This window comes from Pelophylax lessonae, assembly GCF_965119305.1.
Source record: "Pelophylax lessonae genome assembly, chromosome: 9".
NCBI classification, from domain to species: Eukaryota; Metazoa; Chordata; class Amphibia; order Anura; family Ranidae; genus Pelophylax; species Pelophylax lessonae.
In genome coordinates this window covers 253,948,656-253,971,188 of record NC_138776.1, presented here as the reverse complement: position 1 = coordinate 253,971,188, position 22,533 = coordinate 253,948,656, and the positions used below count along the sequence as shown (strand labels likewise).

The following is a 22,533-nucleotide window of genomic DNA, read 5'->3' as shown; positions in this document are numbered from 1 at the left end:
TCTGACAGGAGGAGAGACAGCCTCACCATTGCCCATCAATTCAGTCTGATCAGTGCCAATCTGCAGCCTTACCATTGACCATCATTGCAGCCTCACCATTGACCATCATTGCAGCCTTATCAGTGCTCATCTGCAGCCTCACCATTGCCCATCATTGCAGTCTGATCAGTGCCCATCTTCAGCCTCACCATTGACCATCATTGCAGCCTTATCAGTGCTCATCTTCAGCCTCACCATTGCCCATCATTGCAGTCTGATCAGTGCCCATCTGCAGCCTCACCATTGCCCATTATTGCAGTCTGATCAGTGCCCATCTGCAGCCTCACCATTGCCCATCATTGCAGTCTGATCAGTGCCCATCTGCCGCCTCACCAGTGCCCACCATTGCAGCCTGATCAGTGCCCATCTGCAACCTTACCACCGCATAGAGATTGGAGCCACAGCTGTTATACAAAGTCCCCCCTCCTAGACTGGCTCCTATGATAAACAGCACATGTCCCGGCATTGGACCAGTGAGCTGTCTATCATAGGAATCAGTCCAAGAGGCGGGACTTGATATTACAGTGGCCGCCAAGTAAGCGGGAGATCCCCTCTCTGTGTTATCCAGTGGCGCTCGCACCCCCCCCCCCCTCCCTTCCAAGGCATATATCAGCATATAACACGCGCACATATTTTCACTCTGTTTTCAGGGAGAAAAAGTGAGTGTTATATGCCGATAAATACTGTATATATGAAGTGGACATTTGGCTTTTTATTGGCATGAGCGTATGTTGTGTGATGTGGTACCAATTTTATAACTAATTTTTCATTGTTTGATCTAATAGACATTTTTCTAGTGGATACAGTGAGTTGAATTAATTTATCAATAGATTTGTATGAGAAGTTTGAGCTAAATCAGGCTTTTATGCTCATTTATCGTGTTATGCTATTTACCGATAGCTCCCATTTCATCTATATTCACCCAAAGGGATGTTTTCTTAAACTACCTCATCATCTTTAATGAGTACGGTACCAGAAAAAAATCCCTACAAGTCCCATTTTTGTGTTCCTGTCCACGGTGGACCTGCTTGCTCCATCCCCACTCTGGGCCTTTGAGCCACTGTGGGGGGTTGTGTAGCTAGCGCCCCCACTAGAAGAGGTACACACATGCGAATATCTTTTCAAATACAGGAGGTGCGCTACTGGCCAGATCACGAGGTGAAAACAAAACTGATGAAGTCACCACATTTATCCACTTGCTGACCGCGCTATAGCCGAATAATGGCTACAAGCGTGGGTGGCCAGTTTGGTGAGGCCATCATATGCAGCCTCCCATGATCATGCCCGGAGCACGACCGCTGCTGGGAGCCGGCAGCGCGCTCTGTGATCACAGTGTCCGGAGGACATTGCAGTTTACAGATCGGGGTAAAGAGCCAATCAGCGGTTCTTTACCACGTGATCAGCTGTGTCCAATCATAGCTGATCATGGATGTACATAGAAGCCGGTTAGCGGCACTTCTTTCCTCATGCTAACATGCATGAGGAGAGGAGAAGAGAGCCAATAACCGGCTTCTCCAAAAGGGACATTTACACTGATAATCAGGGTACTGATTATCAGTGTCCTAATTATCAGTGCAGTCCCAAAAGTGCCCACCAGTGCTGCCAATCAGTGCCTACCAGTGCTGCCAATAAGTGCCCATCAGTGCTGCCAATTAGTGCCCATCAGTGCCCCCTCATCAGTGTCACCTATCAGTGCCACCTACCAGTGCCCATCAGTGCCACCTACCAGTGCCCATCAGTGCTGCCCATCAGTACCACCTATCAGTGCCACCCATCAGTGCCACCTATCAGTGCCAATGAGTGCCACCTACCAGTGCCCATCAGTGCCACCCATCAGTGCCACCTATCAGTGCCCATCAGTGCTGCCTATCAGTGCCCATCAGTGCCACCTATCAGTGATGCCCATTAGTGCCACCTATTAGTGCCTCCTATCATTGCATATCAGGGCCCCCTATCAGTGCCGCCTATCAGGGCCACCTATCAGTGCCCATCAGTGCCACCTATCAGTACCCATCAATGCCCATCAATGCCACCTCTTCAGTGTCACCTATCAGTGCTGCCTACCAGTGCCCATCAGTGCCACCTACCAGTGCCCATCAGTGCTGCCCATCAGTACCACCTATCAGTGCCACCCATCAGTGCCACCTACCAGTGCCCATCAGTGCCACCTATCAGTGCCACCTATCAATGCCCATAAGTGCCACCTATCAGTGTCCATCAGTGCCACCTACCAGTGCCTATCAGTGATGCCCATTAGTGCCACCTATCAGTGCCTCCTATCATTGCCCATCAGTGCCCCCCATCATTGGTGCCTATCAGTGTCAGTGCCACCTATCAGTGCCCATCAGTGCCACCTATCAGTGCCCATTAATGCCCATCGGTGCCGCCTCATCAGTGCCCATCAGTGAAGATGAAGAAGAAAAATGACCTGCTTCCAAACTTTTGAAACATACTATGACAACTTTTTTTGTTTTGTTTTTTTCAAAATTTTTGGTTTCTTTTTGTTTATAGCGCAAAAAAAATAAAATAAATAAAAACCCCGGTGGTGAATAAATACCACCAAAAAAATGCTCTGTTTGTGTGAAAAAAATGATAAAAAATTAGTCTGGGTATAGTGTTGCATGACCGCGCAATTGTCATTCAAAGTGCGACAGCGCTGAAAGCTGCAAATTGGCCTGGGCAGGAAAATGATTGGTAAGCTGCAATATATTACATTTCTAGTTTTGCGTTTATTTCTGGTTCACACCAGTGAGGCTTTCTAATTGTACTTCATCAGTGCCATTTCGAAGCCGTGAATCAGTGGGATTTGCACTGCCGATTGGATTGCGGCTTGTGACTTCATTGAACAGTCGTCTATGTAAGTCGCAATGAAATTGGCAAAAGGTAGCGCAGGAACCTTTTTCATAATCGCAGAGATATGAGCTTTTCCATTGCCGGCAATGGTGTGTGACTTGTCATGCGATTTGAAACTTTCAAATCGCTTAATAAGTCGCAGCGGTGTAAACGGGAGGGGGGGGGCTTAATACCGCTTTTCGTTTCTACATTCTGATACTGTGTTTTTATGCATTATCGTTTGCTTTAGATCAGAAGAAGTATGTTTAACCTGTGCCATGCCCATGTTGATAGGATTGGTATTAGCGCTGTATTTAGGGGTCATTTAGCTCTAATTCTTTTGTATCTAAGAGTGTTTATTACAGCAGCTGGCCATTTTGGGTTTAACATGCGGAGAGGAATTATATATGCAACATTTTTATTTTTTTTATCAGACATTTAGCATTTAGCTCAATGATTTTCCACATCAGATGACTTCCAATTCAAGATTAGATATCTGTTGGTGAAACACGTAAAGGGGACCACCCAGGTGGGCGTCTATTATATGTTTTCTGTCTTTTTACGTCTTCCACTTTAACTTCCCCTCCAGTTTCTTCATTTTCTTCTTCATCGGCATCTCTCCTGGGAGAAGTCACAGTTATTGTTCAATAAAACCACATTGATTATTACACAAAACTGCATTTCACTTGGGAATAGCAATTGGTATTTTTGTGGGCACATTGGCTACCAGTGGCGGCTTGTCCATTGGGGGCGCAAGGGCGCCACCCCCCTATCCATGCGTCCGGCCCCCTAATCTACATGCAGGGCGCCGGACGCATGGATTCCAATGTTTTTTTTTTAAGCATGTGATTAGAGCCAGAGGCTCTAATAGGCTTCAAAAAAGGGAGGGCTCGGGGCGCAGAGCACTGCGCCCTGAGCCCACCCAGTTGTGTGACACTAGTGAATGAATATTCGCTATTATCACACTAATTGTCCTCCCAGCTATTTAGGAAGTGGGCCCTGAGACCCGTTTCCCGATTGGCCAAAAGGAGAGGCTATACTATTGGCCAAGGAGGAGGAGGAGGAAGGAGATGTAGAGGAAGCCGCTGCTGCCGGGGGAAGCCGCCACCACTGCCTGCCCTCCACGTACGTCAGTCCAGGGTGAGTGAGCCGACAACGGGGGGGGGGGGGTGGTATGGTGTGTGAGCTGGTGTGGTCTGGGGGGGGTATGTTGTGGTCCGTCTAACGCCCCCCCCCCCCCTGGCCCATGGAGCACCAGCCACCACTGTTGGCTACTATTCTATGACCACATGAACATGTTAAAGGAATACCACTCGCAAAGTTGAATCCCTTATTAAATAGCCAGTGGGAGCATTCTGATGTGTTCCATGCTATGGCACAGAGTTTTTTCATCAGTAGGTGGACACAGCTAAAGCTGCCCATACACCACTAGAATTTCATTCATATGGAAATTCTGAAAAAAATCATTCTTCAGAGCTTTTGATCTTCCCATCGTTTTGTCAACTAATTTTGTTTAGAGGCCCTTCACATTTCTTCCAGACCTTCTACTTGGATGGAATCCCAGATGTTGCGCCTTGGAACATGCTCATTATAATATGTGCAATTTTTGTCAAATAAAAATCACATCCATGGCTAGAATTTTGTCCAATTCAGAAACATTTTCCATCCTGTTCCTTTAGATTTTCATCATCATTACACTCAATAAATGTATGCAAAAATCGAGACGTGACCCTGAATGTAGTGATGGAACTTTAGCGGCACCCACTGTTAATCTCATAAAGAAATATACAATCCTTAAATGTATAAAAACATACAAAAGTTATTATGATGACATAGTAAAAACACTTTCAATACATAAAAACCATCACATGAATGATTAAGCACAACAGTGCTGAGCAGCATGCTCCTAAACCAGAAGAACCCATAAATGGCCTGACATATGCCACGGTCTACTATCTGTGGACCACCAGGATGGCCGGCCTCCTATGCCTGGGTTAAAAGAGTTCTAATGTTGAAAAATGCCAATGGATCGCTACGCGTTTCGCTACGCAGCTTCTTCAGGAGATCCTATTGGTGTTTAAATAGTAGACAAAGGGTACCCAGTATTCTCTTAAATTGGAGCTATAAAGTAGTAATGGTAGCAGGATTGTTCCTAATTTAAACTGACTACTGTATGGATGTATCCTTCCTGTATAAGAGCCGCAGCTCCCCTGAATGCTGATCCAGTTTTTATGGGATAACCTCTCCAGCAGGGAGACGATGGAGATGTCCTCTAGTAATAGCATGGCGAATAGCGTAACGCATAGCAATCCATTGGTATTTTTTCACATTAGAACCCTTTTGACCCGGGCATAGGAGGTCAGCTGTCCTGGTGGTCCACAGATAGTAGACCCTGGCATATGTTGGGCCATTTATGGGTTGTTTCTGGTTTAGGAGCATGCTGCTCAGCACTGTTGTGCTTAATCATTCATTTGATGGTTTTTATGTATTGAAAGTGTTTTTATCATCATAATACATTTTGTATGTTTTTATACATTTAAGGATTGTATATTTCTGTATGAGATTAACAGTGGGTGCTTTTAAATTCCTATAATTTCACTCAATAAAATCACCGATTTGACCCCATTAACCAATAGGAAACCAAATGAAGCTTCTAAAAAGGACAATCTTCAAAATAAATTCTAATAATGTATGGCCGGTGTTCTGCCAAAAACTCCAATCACATCACTTCCAATTACTTTACATCATGAAGACATGCCCTAACTCCCCCCCTCCGCACAGCCATTCATTCGGGGAGTTTAGTGTGCTGCTGCCGCCCCCCCCCCCCCCCCAGCTCTTAGAACAGGTAGAAAAAAAATATTCATATCTATACACAATTGTTTTGCCTTTCATTTCTATTTCAAATTGAATGGGTTGTTTTACAAGGCGAGGGTCTACATATACTCTAAGTTTTAAAAGTCTAAAATCGTATTTAAGAACTCTTATACATACTTACTCTTCCTTACAGAGAGATAAAGAGACAATCCCCAGAAAGAAAAAGAGTAACAGGGTTTTCTTCAAGGTGAACATCATTGAGCTCTTAAGATAATTTGGATTCATGAAAAGAAAAAGAAGACACAAAAATATGACTCAAAAATAACATGAGGCCTCCGAATGTTAAGCACACATAAAATGGTTGTTCCAGTACAATAAAAGGTCCAATGTTTGTTTGCTCTAAAGCATCACAAAATATCCCGTACACCCGGCACCCGTTATGGGCAAGTAGGTGTTTTTTTATTTGCTTTGATACAGTGGACCACCCCCTCCACCTTAAAAACGCTACTCCTTTGGTCTCCATGACTGTGCTCTTCCCTGGTTCTCATCCTACCTCTTTTACTGCTCCTTCAGTGTCTCTTACAATTCTATTTTCTCCTCTCCTCTTCCTTTCTCTGTCGGGGTCCCCCAAGGTTCTGTTTATGGACCTCTTCTCCTATTCTCGACCTACACTTTTTCCCTGGGTCAGTTGATGGCCTCCCATGGCTTCCAATACCATTTCTATGCGGATGACACTCAAATCTATCTCTCTACCCCTCAGCTCACTCCATCAGTCTTCTAACACATCACTAATTTACTAACAGACATATCAGACTGGATGTCACACCATTTCCTCAAACTCAATCTATCCAAAACTGAGCTCATAATATTTCCTCCCCCATGTACCCCTTCCCTTACTTCTCTGGCAAGATAGATGGCTCAACCATCAACCTATCCCCCCATGCCTCTGGACTCTGAACTCTACTTCCAGCCCCACATCTAATCACTATCCAAATCTTGCTTACCCTTACATATGCTGTTTCCTCTTCAGTCCATCATGAATGCTGCTGCCAGACTCATTCACCTTACCAACTGCTCAGTGTCTGCTACTGCTCTCTGACAATCCCTCCACTGGCTTCCGCTCACCCAACAAATTAAATTCAAAATACTAACAGCAACATACACAGCCATCCACAACTCGGCCCCCAGCTACATCCCTTACCTAGTCTCAAAATACCAACGTTCCATCCAAGACCTTCTTTTCCCTTGTCACCTCCTCCTATGCTTGCCTCTAGGATTTCTTCCAAGCCTCTCCCATCCTCTGGAAGTCCCTTCTCCAATCTGCCCCACTATCTCCTACTTTGTCCACTTTTAGACTATCATTAACCACTTCCATACAGGGCAGTTACACCCCCTTCCTGCCCAGACCAATTTTGAGCTTTCAGCACTCTCACACTTTGAATGACAATTGCTCAGTCATGCTACACTGTAACCAAACAAAACTTTTATAATTTTTTTCACACAAATAGAGCTTTCTTTTGGTGGTATTTGATCACAACTGTGTTTTTTTTTTCGTGATATAAGCAAAAAAAGAGCAAAAATTTTGAAAAAAAAAACACTTCTTTTTAGTTTCTATTATAAAAAAGTTTGCAAAAAATCTATTTTTCTTCATACATTTGGGCCGAAATTTATATGGCTACATATCTCTGGTAAAAATAACCCAAATTAGTGTATATTATTTAGCCTGTATGAATGTTATTGAGTCTAGAAGCTATGGTACCAATTACTAAAAATTGATCATACCGGATGTACTGACTGCCTATCTCCTTTCTTGAGGCCCTGAAATGTCAGGACAGTACAAATACTCCCAAAATGACCCCTTTTTGGAAAGTAGACAGTCCAAGGTATTTATTAAGAGTAGTGTTGAGCGAACACGGACTGTATTATTCGTGTTCGTACCGAATAATTGGATTTTTTGTACCCGAACACGGACACGGACACTTTACTGTATGTTCGGGTAAAAATCCGTGTTCGGTCGTTTTATTTCCGGGTTTTGCATGCTTTGGCGCTCTTTTCATGGCGGGCTTTCAACAGCCAATCAACAATCGTTTAACTGGTGTGCCTTAAGCCATCCCAGCCATGCCTGCAAATGTCTCAGTAGCTGTGATTGGCCGTCTGAAGCATGTGACCAAGTCTTTATAAGTTCGAGGCAGCCGCAGCGGCGTCATTATGCTGCTTAGATTCAGGGACAGAGCACACATCAACGTGCTGGCTGCTGATTAGGGAAAGATAGGCAGGAAAAAACCATTTGTGTCCGGATAGAATTGAGGGACAGGTCGGAGTGTTTAGGCAGGGCGAGTTGTAGGCATTTTAGGGATAGAGTCTGCTGAATTATAGGGTCAGTGTCTTCTACAAACTACAATCGATATTGCTGTGTGGGGGGTGGGGTCTGCACTCAATCCTGATCTACGATCTCTTCTCAATCCTGTTAGGGACAGAGTCTGCTGAATTTTAGGGAAACTGTGTTCTACAAACTACAATCGATATTGCTGTGTGGTGTGGGATTGGAGATAGGCAGGTGTCAGTGATCCACATCCATTTTTCTGTGTGTGAGCTGCAGTGAACACAATCTTTTTGGGCTGCAGTGAACACAATCTTTTTGGGCTGCAGTGAACACAATCTTTTTGGGCTGCAGTGAACACAATCTTTTTGGGCTGCAGTGAACACAATCTTTTTGGGCTGCAGTGAACACAATCTTTTTGGGGTGCAGTGAACAAAATCTTTTTGGGGTGCAGTGAACACAATCCTTTTTGGTGTGCAGTGAACACAATCTTTGTGGGGTGCAGTGAACAAAATCCTTTGTGGGGTGCAGTGAACACAATCTTTTTGGGGTGCAGTGAACAAAATCCTTTTTGGGGTGCAGTGAACAACATCCTTTTTGGGGTGCAGTGAACACAATCTTTTTGGGGTGCAGTGAACAAAATCCTTTGTGGGGTGCAGTGAACACAATCTTTTTGGGGTGCAGTGAACACAATCTTTTTGGGGTGGAGTGAACAACATCCTTTTTGGGGTGCAGTGAACAAAATCCTTTTTGGGGTGCAGTGAACAAAATCATTTTTGGGGTGCAGTGAACACAATCTTTTTGGGGTGCAGTGAACACAATCTTTGTGGGGTGCAGTGAACACAATCTTTTTGGGGTGGAGTGAACAACATCCTTTTTGGGGTGCAGTGAACAACATCCTTTTTGGGGTGCAGTGAACACAATCTTTTTGGGGTGCAGTGAACACAATCTTTGTGGGGTACAGTGAACAGAATCTTTGTGGGGTGCAGTGAACACAATCTTTGGGGGGTACAGTGAACACAATCTTTGTGAGGTGCAGTGAACACAATCTTTGTGGGGTGCAGTGAACACAATCATTGTGGGGTGCAGTGAACTCAATCTTTGTGGGGTACAGTGAACACAATCTCATACTTCTGAAGGTTTGAGGGTGCTGCCTGTTCCATACTCCCCCTACTCCTCATCTAGCCTTTTAGGGGTACAAACAATAGTAATTGGGGCCTAGTGTGGTTGTGTACGTGTGATATACATACACTTTTTTGGGATCATATTTTCTATTCCGCTATTTAATCAAAAACCTTTGGGGATCAGTTAAATTGGGGGATAGTCTGTGTTGGTACGTGTGAGAGAGATCCACCTTTCCAAGTTGTTGGGGTTCATCTCATACTTCTGAAGGTTTGAGGGTGCTGCCTGTTCCATACTCCCCCTACTCCTAGCCTTTTAGGGGTACAAACAATAGTAATTGGGGCCTAGTGTGGTTGTGTACGTGTGATATACATACACTTTTTTGGGATCATATTTTCTATTCCGCTATTTAATCAAAAACCTTTGGGGATCAGTTAAATTGGGGGATAGTCTGTGTTGGTACGTGTGAGAGAGATCCACCTTTCCAAGTTGTTGGGGTTCATCTCATACTTCTGAAGGTTTGAGGGTGCTGCCTGTTCCATACTCCCCCTACTCCTAGCCTTTTAGGGGTACAAACAATAGTAATTGGGGCCTAGTGTGGTTGTGTACATGTGATATACATACACTTTTTTGGGATCATATTTTCTATTCCGCTATTTAATCAAAAACCTTTGGGGATCAGTTAAATTGGGGGATAGTCTGTGTTGGTACGTGTGAGAGAGATCCACCTTTCCAAGTTGTTGGGGTTCATCTCATACTTCTGAAGGTTTGAGGGTGCTGCCTGTTCCATACTCCCCCTACTCCTCATCTAGCCTTTTAGGGGTACAAACAATAGTAATTGGGGCCTAGTGTGGTTGTGTACGTGTGATATACATACACTTTTTTGGGATCATATTTTCTATTCCGCTATTTAATCAAAAACCTTTGGGGATCAGTTAAATTGGGGGATAGTCTGTGTTGGTACGTGTGAGAGAGATCCACCTTTCCAAGTTGTTGGGGTTCATCTCATACTTCTGAAGGTTTGAGGGAGCTGCCTGTTCCATACTCCCCCTACTCCTAGCCTTTTAGGGGTACAAACAATAGTAATTGGGGCCTAGTGTGGTTGTGTACGTGTGATATACATACACTTTTTTGGGATCATATTTTCTATTCCGCTATTTAATCAAAAACCTTTGGGGATCAGTTAAATTGGGGGATAGTCTGTGTTGGTACGTGTGAGAGAGATCCACCTTTCCAAGTTGTTGGGGTTCATCTCATACTTCTGAAGGTTTGAGGGTGCTGCCTGTTCCATACTCCCCCTACTCCTAGCCTTTTAGGGGTACAAACAATAGTAATTGGGGCCTAGTGTGGTTGTGTACGTGTGATATACATACACTTTTTTGGGATCATATTTTCTATTCCGCTATTTAATCAAAAACCTTTGGGGATCAGTTAAATTGGGGGATAGTCTGTGTTGGTACGTGTGAGAGAGATCCACCTTTCCAAGTTGTTGGGGTTCATCTCATACTTCTGAAGGTTTGAGGGTGCTGCCTGTTCCATACTCCCCCTACTCCTAGCCTTTTAGGGGTACAAACAATAGTAATTGGGGCCTAGTGTGGTTGTGTACGTGTGATATACATACACTTTTTTGGGATCATATTTTCTATTCCGCTATTTAATCAAAAACCTTTGGGGATCAGTTAAATTGGGGGATAGTCTGTGTTGGTACGTGTGAGAGAGATCCACCTTTCCAAGTTGTTGGGGTTCATCTCATACTTCTGAAGGTTTGAGGGTGCTGCCTGTTCCATACTCCCCCTACTCCTAGCCTTTTAGGGGTACAAACAATAGTAATTGGGGCCTAGTGTGGTTGTGTACGTGTGATATACATACACTTTTTTGGGATCATATTTTCTATTCCGCTATTTAATCAAAAACCTTTGGGGATCAGTTAAATTGGGGGATAGTCTGTGTTGGTACGTGTGAGAGAGATCCACCTTTCCAAGTTGTTGGGGTTCATCTCATACTTCTGAAGGTTTGAGGGTGCTGCCTGTTCCATACTCCCCCTACTCCTCATCTAGCCTTTTAGGGGTACAAACAATAGTAATTGGGGCCTAGTGTGGTTGTGTACGTGCGAGATACATACACTTTTTTTGATCATATTTCCTATTCCGCTATTCAATAAAAACCTTTGAGGATTAATTGAATTGCGGGATAGTCTGTGTCGGTACGTGTGAGAGAGATCCACCTTTCCAAGTTGTTGGGGTTCATCTCATACTTCTGAAGGTTTGAGGGTGCTGCCTGTTCCATACTCCCCCTACTCCTCATCTAGCCTTTTAGGGGTACAAACAATAGTAATTGGGGCCTAGTGTGGTTGTGTACGTGCGAGATACATACACTTTTTTTGATCATATTTCCTATTCCGCTATTCAATAAAAACCTTTGAGGATCAATTGAATTGCGGGATAGTCTGTGTCGGTACGTGTGAGAGAGATCCACCTTTCCAAGTTGTTGGGGTTCATCTCATACTTCTGAAGGTTTGAGGGTGCTGCCTGTTCCATACTCCCCCTACTCCTCATCTAGCCTTTTAGGGGTACAAACAATAGTAATTGGGGCCTAGTGTGGTTGTGTACGTGTGATATACATACACTTTTTTTGGATCATATTTTCTATTCCGCTATTCAATAAAAACCTTTCTAGGGCAAGATCTTAAATTACAGAAATATGAGGAGACCGTCAAATAAGGGCCGTGGCCTGGGTCGTGGTGCTGCTGGTAGAGCTCCTGTTGCAAGGAGAGGACATGGTCGATCTGTGCCAGCTACACGCACAAGTGAAACACCTTCCTCAAGTGTGAGTAGGCGACAGAACCTGCATCAGTATTTGGTAGGGCATCAAACGCCCCTAGAAGTGATGAGGCCAGAACAAGTTGAGGCGATAGTAGATTGGTTTGCTGCTGACAGTGCCTCCAGTTCCTTCACATTGTCTCCCACCCAGTCTACTGCAGAAAGGTCAGAGTTGGCACCTGCAGCCAATGTCCAACCGTCTTTCACCTCACCCCCTTGCAAATCAGGCCAGCAGTCTGAGCCCCAAGCCATACAGCAGTCTCTTATTCTTTTTGAGGACTCTGTCAGCAGGGTTTCCCAGGGCCATCCACCTAGCCCTGCCCCAGAAGTGGAAGAGATTGAGTGCAGCGATGCCCAACCACTTATTTCTCAAGATGAGTACATGCAAGGATCATCGCAGCACGTCTCCGATGATGACGAAACGCAGGTGCCAACTGCTGCGGCGTTCAGCATTGTGGAGACCGACAAGGAGGGCAGGGGTGAAGACTGGGTGGAAGATGATGTGGAGGACGATGAGGTCCTCGACCCCACATGGAATGAACGTCATGCAGGTGACCTGAGTAGTTTGGAGGAAGAGGCGGTGGTCGCACAGAGCCACCAGCACAGCAGAAGAGGGAGCAGGGTGCAGAAGCGGAGCGGCCGTGCCCTAGACACTACGCCCGCTACTGCCCAACGCAGCAAGGGAACGAGCGCACCAAAGTCAGCTCAAAGGAGTTCTCTAGCGTGGAAGTTCTTTAGAAAATGTGCTGATGACAGGACACGAGTGGTTTGCACCCTGTGCAATCAGAGCTTGAAGCGAGGCATGAACCTTCTCAACCTGAGCACAACCTGCATGATCAGGCATCTAAGTGCAAAGCACGAGCTGCAGTGGAGTACACACCTTCAAAACCAAGAAACGTCTCTGGCTCATCCTGCTTCCTCTTCTGCTGCAGTCTCGGCCGCTCCAGCCACATCTGTAGTGATACCGGCACCTGCCACCCCGCAAACAGACGATCTGTCAGCAACACCACCACCTGGGTCACCAACAACCATCTCCACAATGTCCCGTGGAAGCGTTCAGCTTTCCATCTCCCAAACACTTGAGAGGAAGAGGAAGTACCCCCCTACCCACCCGCGATCCCTGGCCCTGAATGCCAGCATTTCAAAATTATTGGCCTTTGAAATGCTGTCATTCCGTCTGGTGGAGACGCACAGTTTTAAAAACCTTATGTCGGTGGCTGTCCCACAGTACGTCGTGCCCAGCCGCCACTACTTTTCCAGGCAAGCCATCCCTTCCCTGCACAACCAAGTGGGGGAAAATATCAGGTGTGCACTGCGCAACGCCATCTGTGCCAAGGTCCACCTAACTACGGATACGTGGACCAGTAAGCACGGTCAGGGGCGTTATATCTCCCTAACGGCACACTGGGTAAATGCAGTGGCGGATGGGCCTGAGGCGGATAGCAATTTGGCGCATGTCCTTCCACCACCGAGGATTGCAGGGCGCTTCAGTTTGCCTCCTGTTCGTAACTCCTCCTACTCCGCTTCCTCATCCTCTACCGCCTCCTCATCCGGACAGCGTAACACCTTCACCACCAACTTCAGCACGGCCAGGGGTAAACGACAGCAGGCAGTTTTACAACTTGCCTGTTTGGGGGACAAACCACACACCGCGCAGGAGTTGTGGAGGAGCATGGAACAGCAGACAAATGAGTGGTTGCTGCCAGCGAGCCTCAAGCCCGGCCTGGTGGTGTGTGATAACGGGCGAAATCTCATAGCAGCTCTGGGCCTAGCCGGTTTGACGCACATCCCTTGCCTGGCGCATGTGCTGAATTTGGTGGTGCAGAGGTTCCTTAAAAACTACCCCGATATGTCAGAGCTGCTGCAGAAAGTGCGGGCCGTTTGTGCGCACTTTCGGCGTTCTCACCCTGCTGCTGCTCGCCTGGCAGCGCTGCAGCGTAACTTCGGCCTTCCCGCTCACCGCCTCATATGTGACGTGCCCACAAGGTGGAACTCCACCTTGCACATGCTGGAAAGACTGTGCGAGCAGCAGCAGGCCATAGTGGAGTTTCAGCTGCAGCACGCACGCGTGAGTCGCTCTGCGGAACAGCACCACTTCACCACCAATAACTGGGCCTCCATGCGAGACCTGTGTGCCTTGTTGCGCTGTTTTGAGTACTCCACCAACATGGCCAGTGGCAATGACGCCGTTCTCAGCTTAACTATCCCACTTCTATGCCTCCTTGAAAAAACAATTCGGGCGATGATGGAAGAGGATGTGGCACAGGATGAGGAGGAGGAGGAGGATGAAGAGGTAACATTTCCAAGGCTTTCAGGGCAGTCATTCGCAAGGGGCTCCGAGGGTGGGTTCCTGCACACGCAAACGCCAGGGACGCAATTGTCCAGCAGGGGCACAGTTCTGGAGGATGAGGAGGATGAGGAGGAGGAGGAGCTGGAGGAGGAGATGGAACCATGTTCACAGCAGGGTGGCACCCAGGCCAGCTCATGGCCATCACTGGTGCGTGGCTGGGGGGATACAGAGGACACGGACGATACACCTCCCACAGAGGACAGCCTTTCGTCGCCTCTGGGCAGCCTGGCACACATGAGCGATTACATGCTGCAGTGTCTCCACAACGACCGCCGAGTTGCCCACATTCTAACTTGTGCTGATTACTGGGTGGCCACGCTGCTGGATCCCCGTTACAAGGACAACGTACCGTCCTTAATTCACTCACTGGAGCGCGATCGCAAGATGCGCGAGTACAAGCGCACGCTGGTAGACGCCATGCTGCTGGCATTCCCATCTGACAGCGGGGCCACAGTGGAAGCACAAGGCAGAGGAGGAGGAGGAGGAGGTCGCCAACGCAACCAGGGCACCGCCAGCACCTCAGAAGGCAGGGTTAGCATGGCCGAAATGTGGAAAAGCTTTGTCAGCACGCCACAACAAACAGCAGCACCAGCAGCTCAGATGGAACGTCTTAGCAGGAGGCAGCATTTTACCAACATGGTGGAGCAGTATGTGTGCACACGCCTACATGTAGTGAATGACGGGTCTGCCCCCTTCAACTTCTGGGTCTCCAAATTGGGCACATGGCCTGAGCTTGCCCTTTACGCCTTGGAGGTGCTGGCGTGCCCTGCAGCCAGTGTATTATCTGAACGGGTATTTAGCACGGCTGGGGGCGTTATAACAGACAAGCGCAGCCGCCTGTCCAGAGACAATGTGGACAAGCTCACGTTCATTAAAATGAACCAGGCATGGATCCCACGGGACTTTTCCGTACCTTATGCAGAATAGCAATGGATACCGACCTTACCCACCCATTGTTCCATTTTTGCTCTTTCTCACTCTTTTGGGGTGTACCCTCATTTAAAATTTTTGAAAAGAAGCAGTGTTGGCTACCTCGTCCTCCTCCTCAGGGCCAGATTAATGTAGGGGCTATTGGAGCTGCAGCTCCAGGCCCCTACCTTTTATATAGGCCCCGGGTTGGCCATATTCACTGTTACCGCTCTTCTGTCACTTGTAAACACAGAAGTCTGGCTTCTATGCTCGCTTCCCCAGGCAGCACCCTCAGAACCTCCCCACACAGCGTGAAGGCCGGACAAGGAGGGACAGTTGGCGATGCATGGATGTGTTTATGGGCTTCAGAGACAGCATCCCATGTTGAATTAGGCATGCATGGCTGCACCCTTCCTCCTCTGGGTGCATGGCAAGGCACGGCCCTTAAGGCCCTTCAAAATCCTCAGCACCAAGCCCATGATGCTGTTAATCCGGCCCTGGTCCTCCTCCACCGCCGCTTCCACCTACACCGCCCATAGGTGTGCGCAGCCTATTGCATTAAGGTGTGCACCCCAAAGTTGAAATACACATGCATGTGTTTGCCAGCAGGGAGAGTAATGTATCGGGGCCATGTACCTGTAGGCAAGGAGAAATAGAGCAGAGCAGGTCCCAGGGAGATCTTTCCCATCTCCTCACTGGCAATGCTATGTGCCCTAGGTGATTAGGGTGTGCCCAGGCACACCCAGCACACCCTGTGCGCACGCCTATGTCACCGCCACATCCACCACCACCTCAACCTCCCTCCTACTCCATATGGGCCTCGTCCTTCAGAGATGAAGAAGAACATTGTTTTATTTTTCTGTTTTTTTTTTGTTGTTTTAAGTTATTTCCCTATCCACATTTATTTGCAGAGCACTTGCCATGCTCTTAATTACGTTTTGCTGCCATTTGCAGCACTCTAGCCCTTTCCTTTGGTGTTTTAGAGCCATTTTAGTGCCTTAAAGTTCGGGTCCCCATTGACTTCAATGGGGTTCGGTGTCCGGGAAAAGTTCGGTAAAAGTCCGGGACACGGACCCGGACTTTTTTTTAAAGTTCGGCCGAACCCGTCGAACACGGACATCTAGGTGTTCGCTCAACCCTAATTAAGAGGCATGGTGAGTTTTTTGAATTTGTAATTTTTTCCCACAATTCTTGGGAAAATGAGGAAAACATTGTTTTTCTTTTTTTTCCCACAAAGTTGTCAATTTATAAGCTATTTCTAACACATAGCATGTACATAGCAAAAATGACACCCCAAGATACATTCTGCTACTCCTCCTGAGTATGGTGATACCACATGTGTGAGACTTTTACACAGCTTTGCCACATAAAGAGACTCAACATCCAAGTAGCACCCTCAGGCATCATAGGAGCGTAAATTACACACATCATTTTCTGACTATCACACTTTTGAAGGCCCTGGAGCACCAATACAATGGAAACACCCCAAAATACATTCTGCCACTCCTCCTGAGTATGGCGATACCACATGTGTGAGACTTTTTCACAGCCTAGCCACATACAGGGGCCCAACAAGGAGCACCATCATGCGTTCTAGGGACATAAATCACACACAAAACTCTGATGGGCAGATGACAGGCAGGTGACAGGTACTCAGGTACTGATGAGCAGGTGGAAAGTACTCGGATACTTTGATAGACAGGTGGCAGGTACTCTGATGAGCAGGTGGAAGGTACTGGGGTACTTTGATAGACAGGCGGCAGGTACTCTGATGAGCAGGTGGAGGGTACTCGGGTACTTTGATAGACAGGCGGCAGGTACTCTGATGAGCAGGTGGCAAGTACTCGGGTACTCTGATGGGCAGGTGACAGGTACTCGGGTACGCTGATGGGCAGGGGGCAGGTACTCAGATGGGCAGGTGACAGGTACTCTGATGGGCTCACAGATAGGTACTAGGATTAGCTGGTGACAGGTCCTCTTTATTTGGTGTTTTTTAGCGCTGCACTTTCCTTTATTTATTGTTTTGGAGTACCTATCTTTGCTCTGAGTGCTGAAACAAAGTTCCAGTCTCCATTGTCTATGTGTCCGGGGCTTTCTATCTTAAATGTGGATGTCTTTTGACTTACCTGGACTACCCACTCTAACCCTCACTCAAGCAATGCTAAAGGTTGTTGGATTGAAAATCAAATTATATTATTCTGATTTACTAACTGGACTAATCGTTTTTATAGGGTTTTCTTGAATGATTTCCCTAATAATGGTTCCTGTGATTATAAAAATTGTACCAGGTTTGGAGAGAAGGAGAATGAGACAACTGAGGTTACTTGAAAATAATTGCTCATTATAAGAAATATAATACTAATAATAATAATAAGAAGAAGAAACGTATGAATGCTAGATTTCTACTGTACAATCTTCTAATAAGGGCAAGATATTTAGGAATTAAAGTTCAATAAAAGTTTTATCAAAATTGTAATAAAAAAAAAAATTCCCTTTTATGACACAAAAATAAAATTTTGTCTGATCCGCATTATAATGTTTTTAATAAGCTTACAATTAAGAATGTGATATATGTACAATAGCTTGTTTAGGCAATGTGGACATTTTCTGTTTTGAATTTTGCAAATCAATTTGAATTTTCACATTTATTGTGAAAAAAAAAAATATGAGAAAAAGGTTATGAGGAACCTTGCCATCATTTAGAAACAAAATATAAAAAGTGGATTATCTTTAACTTTGTTTGAAAGCTGAATACCAAGGTTTCTTTCCTTATAAATATTTATAATAGGAATTAAAGTTCAATAAAAGTTTTATCAAAATTGTAATAAGAAAAAAAAATTTCCTTTTAGGACACAAAAATAAAACTTTGTCTGATCCGCATTATAATGTTTTTATTAAGCTTACAATTAATAATGTGATATATGTACAATAGCTTTAGACAATTTGGGCATTTTCTGTTTTGTAAATCAATTTGAATTTTCACATTTATTGTGAAAAAAAATAAAATAAAAAATTAGAAAAAGGTTATGAGGAACCTTGCCATCATTTAGAAACAAAATAGAAAAAATGGATTATCTTTAACTTTGTCTTAAAGCTGAATAGCAAGGTTTCTTTCCCTATAAATAATTATAATAGGAATATTAATATAATAACAATATTCTAGCATATACTTACCGGGTAGTTCAGTTGGTGCTGAGAATGTAGACAGCTGGAGGACTTCAGTGGAGGTCTACCCTACAAAGAACGGGGTTGGTTTATATAATAGAAGACAAACAAGTTGCGTACACAGAAACTTTAATTAACGTTTAAGGTAAAAGTCACATCTTTCTTAGGAACACATAACTGATACCACATGTATTTCTTAAAATATTTACCTGCTAGCCTCCAGGTAGGACAAAATCAGCACCCAGTAAGCATTCCAAATATCTTCTGATCCACTATATAGAGTTTTAATCTAAAATCCATTTAAGTGGAATTCCAGCCCAAATGTTTCTTTTGTTTTATATAGCATGGAGTCATTTGTAAATAGTTTTTTACTCCTGTCTAAGTGTTTGGTCAGTTTCCCTTAAAATAGAGTGACCCGGCATCCCCATTATTCAGGAAAGACACTATGACCACCCTTTGCCTTCAAAACAGCATCAATTCTTCTAGGTACACTAGGCCGAACATGAATGGCTGAATCCAAGTGTTGGAGATATCAAGCTGTCTCTTGGTGTGATAGCCCTCAGCTGCAGTCGGTGCGTCCGAAACACCTGTGGTCAGTGGCGTCTGCCGCACATGGTCAGCTCGTATGCCAGAGCAGCTGGATCAATGACCTGTTGATTCCTCCAATGGGTGTGTCGCCAGCGTGTGACGTCAACGCGTTTCGCATGCGTGACGCACGCTTCGTCAGGACGTCATTACAAAGGCGGAGGGACGTTTGAAAGAGGCATTTCCTGATTGCGAACCAGTCACAGCTGGCATCTTAGTAAACGGTCCTCCATAATACCTCCGGCTTGTTTAAAAAGAGTAATCTATTATTTAAGCAGATACTACAGTGGAGTCTAATGGAGTCACTCCAGAAGAGAAAGAGACCTTTTGTATATACAGAGAATGAGAAGCTAAAGAGAAGGACATAGAGTCCTAGTTACTTAGGGGATTACTAATCTATAGAATAACCATAATAGTATTGTACCCTCACTACTCATTTATTATAAGCCGTGTTGCTCAAGGCATTATATAATATTCCCAAGTTATTATATTCATAGGGGGTATTTTTACTACTATTTCAGAGGTGGCCACTAGGGGAGAATGCCTTGCGCACGAGTGCTCCATATTCCCTCTCAAGGTTCAAGGAACACTCGTAGCCTCATATCAGTGTTTAAGCCTAAAGGCACAAGTGTTTGTAGGCAAAAAATCCCCGCATTCCCCTCTCTTAGTAACACTCTATCATAGTCACCCCTTCTGGCAGATATTTTCAAAGCCCAGAATCCCTTTATTTTGAGACCTTCTGGGTCACTATTGTGTTTGTCTGCAAAGTGCAGGCCAATTGGTGTTTCCTCCTTCAGCCGTACACTTTTAAGGTGTTCGCCAATCCTTATACGTAACTTTCTGTTAGTTTTGCCCACATACAACTTATGACAGGGGCACTCTATTGAATATAGAACACGCGAGGTTGAGCAATTAATGAAAGACTCAATCTTATACGTCACTTCACCTTTGGAATCAGTGTATATCTGGGACTTCTTTACATGGCTGCAAATATTGCAGTGGCCGCATGGGAACATACCCTTTATTGGTGGTAATTCAGTTAACCAGTTGTTTTTTGGGGTTCTTATAAATTCAGAGCGCACTAATTGATCATTAAGGTTTGTTGCCCTTTTAGCCACCATAAGTGGCCTAGGGCCTACTATTTTTTTAAGAGATTCATTCTTTTGGAGGACATGCCAATGTTGTTCAAGTATTTTCTTTACTTTATGTCAGTGGGATCCAAATTTTGTAATTAGGTGCGGTGAATTAGAACTATCAGTTTTTGGTTTGTTTTGAACAAGTAGGTCTTCCCTATCTCGCATTCCTGCCTTCTTTTTAGCCCTCCTGATCATACGATGAGAATAGCCACGTTCACGGAGCCTAGCATATAGATCCCTAGACTCCCTTATATAGTCATCATGTGTGGAGCAGTTTTGTTTGATACGAATAAATTGGCCCACCGGGATACCAAGTTTCAGATTTGCTGGATGATGGCTATCAGCTCTAAGGAGCGTGTTGGCTGCTGTGGGTTTACAGAATGTGGAGGTTTTAAATTTCCCATCCCTGAACTCAACATTTAAATCCAAAAAAGAGATTCATTTTTTATCAACCGTATAAGTCAGATGTATATTCCTATTATTGATATTGAGTTCAGTCATAAACTGTTCTAACTGTGACAGTGTACCAGCCCAGACCATGAGCACATCGTCTATGTACCTCAGCCAGGTTAAAGCATGGCTGAGGTACATAGGCGAGGCGTACACTGTTTCTTCCTCCCACATTCCGAGATGAAGGCAGGCATATGAGGGAGCCTATGGGGCTCCCATGGCCATGCCCCTGATTTGCTGGTAATAAATGCCTAGGAATTGAAAGACATTGTTTTGAAGGGAAAATTCCAAAAGTTCAAGAAGAAATTAGTTTTGGGCTCCTTTGAGGGGAAATTTTTGTTCTAAGAAGTGATATACTGAAAGGATGCCCCAGGAATGTGGTATAGAAGTGTAGAGTGACTCTACATCTAAACCAACAAGAAGGACATCTGTATCAAACTCGAGATCTTTGATCTTGTTCAAGACGTCCCCCGTATCTCTCACATACGAGGGAAGGTCGAGAACAAGATCTTTGATCAAGGAGTCCAGATATTTCCTTATCCTATCCAGGGGACCACCACAGGCTGAAACTATCGGATTTTTGTGAATCTTTGGGATAGTGTAAAACGTTGGTACGTTATAGTCAGTCACGTGCAGGAATTGTTTTTCTTTTGCTGTAATTAACATTGCCTCATAGGCAAAAAGTGAGTTTCTCATTAATATTGTAAACTAGACTTGGTAAGGGGTTATAGTGGAATTTTTTGTATGTGTCTCTGTCAGATAGGAGACGTAAAGCCTCCCTCTCATATTTTTCCGCTGACAGAAGCACCACATTCCCTCCCTTATCGCTTTTTTTAATCACCAAGTCCTTAGCATTTTTTAGGTCCCTAAGGGCTTGGAGTTCCAATTTACAGATTTAAGATCTTATTCCACTAACATCAAAAATGAATTAAACCATTTATTTGTACAAAATTTAGGCATGACGGTAGAGCGTATACGGATATCACTTTTCCTAATACTATCTGTGCCATACGGGAGCTCTGTGTCCTCTGACAGTTCTCCAGCTTCATCCAACAGGGATTCGAGTGCTTCAAGAGCCTCTCTTTCACCTTCATTAAACTGCTCCACACATGACGTTCCTCCTTCACCTTCATGTATTAATCTATAATATACTTTTCTGAGATATAGACATAGGTCTTTATAGACCTCAAAATGGTCCATACCTGAGGTGGGGGAAAAAGACAAACCTTTTGTCAGTAATGCTGTATGTGATTTATCCAACACAAAATTTGAAAGGTTTATTACTTTTGGGTCATTGGACACTTCAGTTTCCGAAGAACTGTAAGTGTGATCAATGTTCTCAGCATTTGTTGAATTATTTATTACCGACAATTTCTCGGTCTTGTCCGTTTCTCCCATACATTCTCCTGTCCTCCTGATCTTTCTCTTACTCTGTCGCTTCCTCCGCCTTTGTTTCTTGTTGGGGGGTTTTTTCAAGATCCCTTTCGGTGTGGTGGGAGGGGTAGTTTCCTCCGCTGACTCCTCCCCTAAAAAAGTGACCGAGCGCTCATCTTCGTCACTTCCAGAGGGCATGGAGTCATAGCCAGAATAATTTCTGTAGCTACCGCCTCTTCTCCTTGACCTATTGCGTCTATTCTTGGGTGTTAAATCAAATATTTCACCACGTGACCAATCATCAAGATCCCTCTGAAATTTTGATTGTTTTGTATTTTTTAGACCCTTTTGGGTCCTTTCTATTTCTTTTTTCAAAAAATCATTTAATTTTTGAAATTCCTCTAATTCCTTATGGGGTTCTAATTTATCTAGCATAATCTTAGTTTCTTCCTGAATTTCTTCTAACTGCAATTTTTCTTCCTCCACTATGAGTCCCATAATTTTGATTCCATGTGCTATGCATTCCGTTTTCCATTTGTCTAGGAAGCGTTCAGTGTGTAGATGCATAGCTGGAATAACACGTTCTCGTAGCCCCCTGGGTATGCCATTGGGCTTGGG

General features: G+C 44.8%; 1 long non-coding RNA gene across 2 annotated transcripts in view; it reads right to left on the bottom strand.

Moving 5' to 3' along the window:
* LOC309563011 overlaps nucleotides 1-22,533 on the bottom strand; it is a 240,623-nt gene that overhangs the window by 145,443 nt on the left and 72,647 nt on the right. The window contains exon 1 of one of the 2 annotated variants that reach the window (XR_014225662.1): nucleotides 18,380-18,561. The exons of the other annotated variant lie outside the window; for it this stretch is intronic. This is a non-coding gene — a long non-coding RNA (uncharacterized lncRNA). Of the gene's footprint in view, nucleotides 1-18,379; nucleotides 18,562-22,533 lie in introns of those variants that run through there. 2 annotated transcript variants of the gene reach the window in all.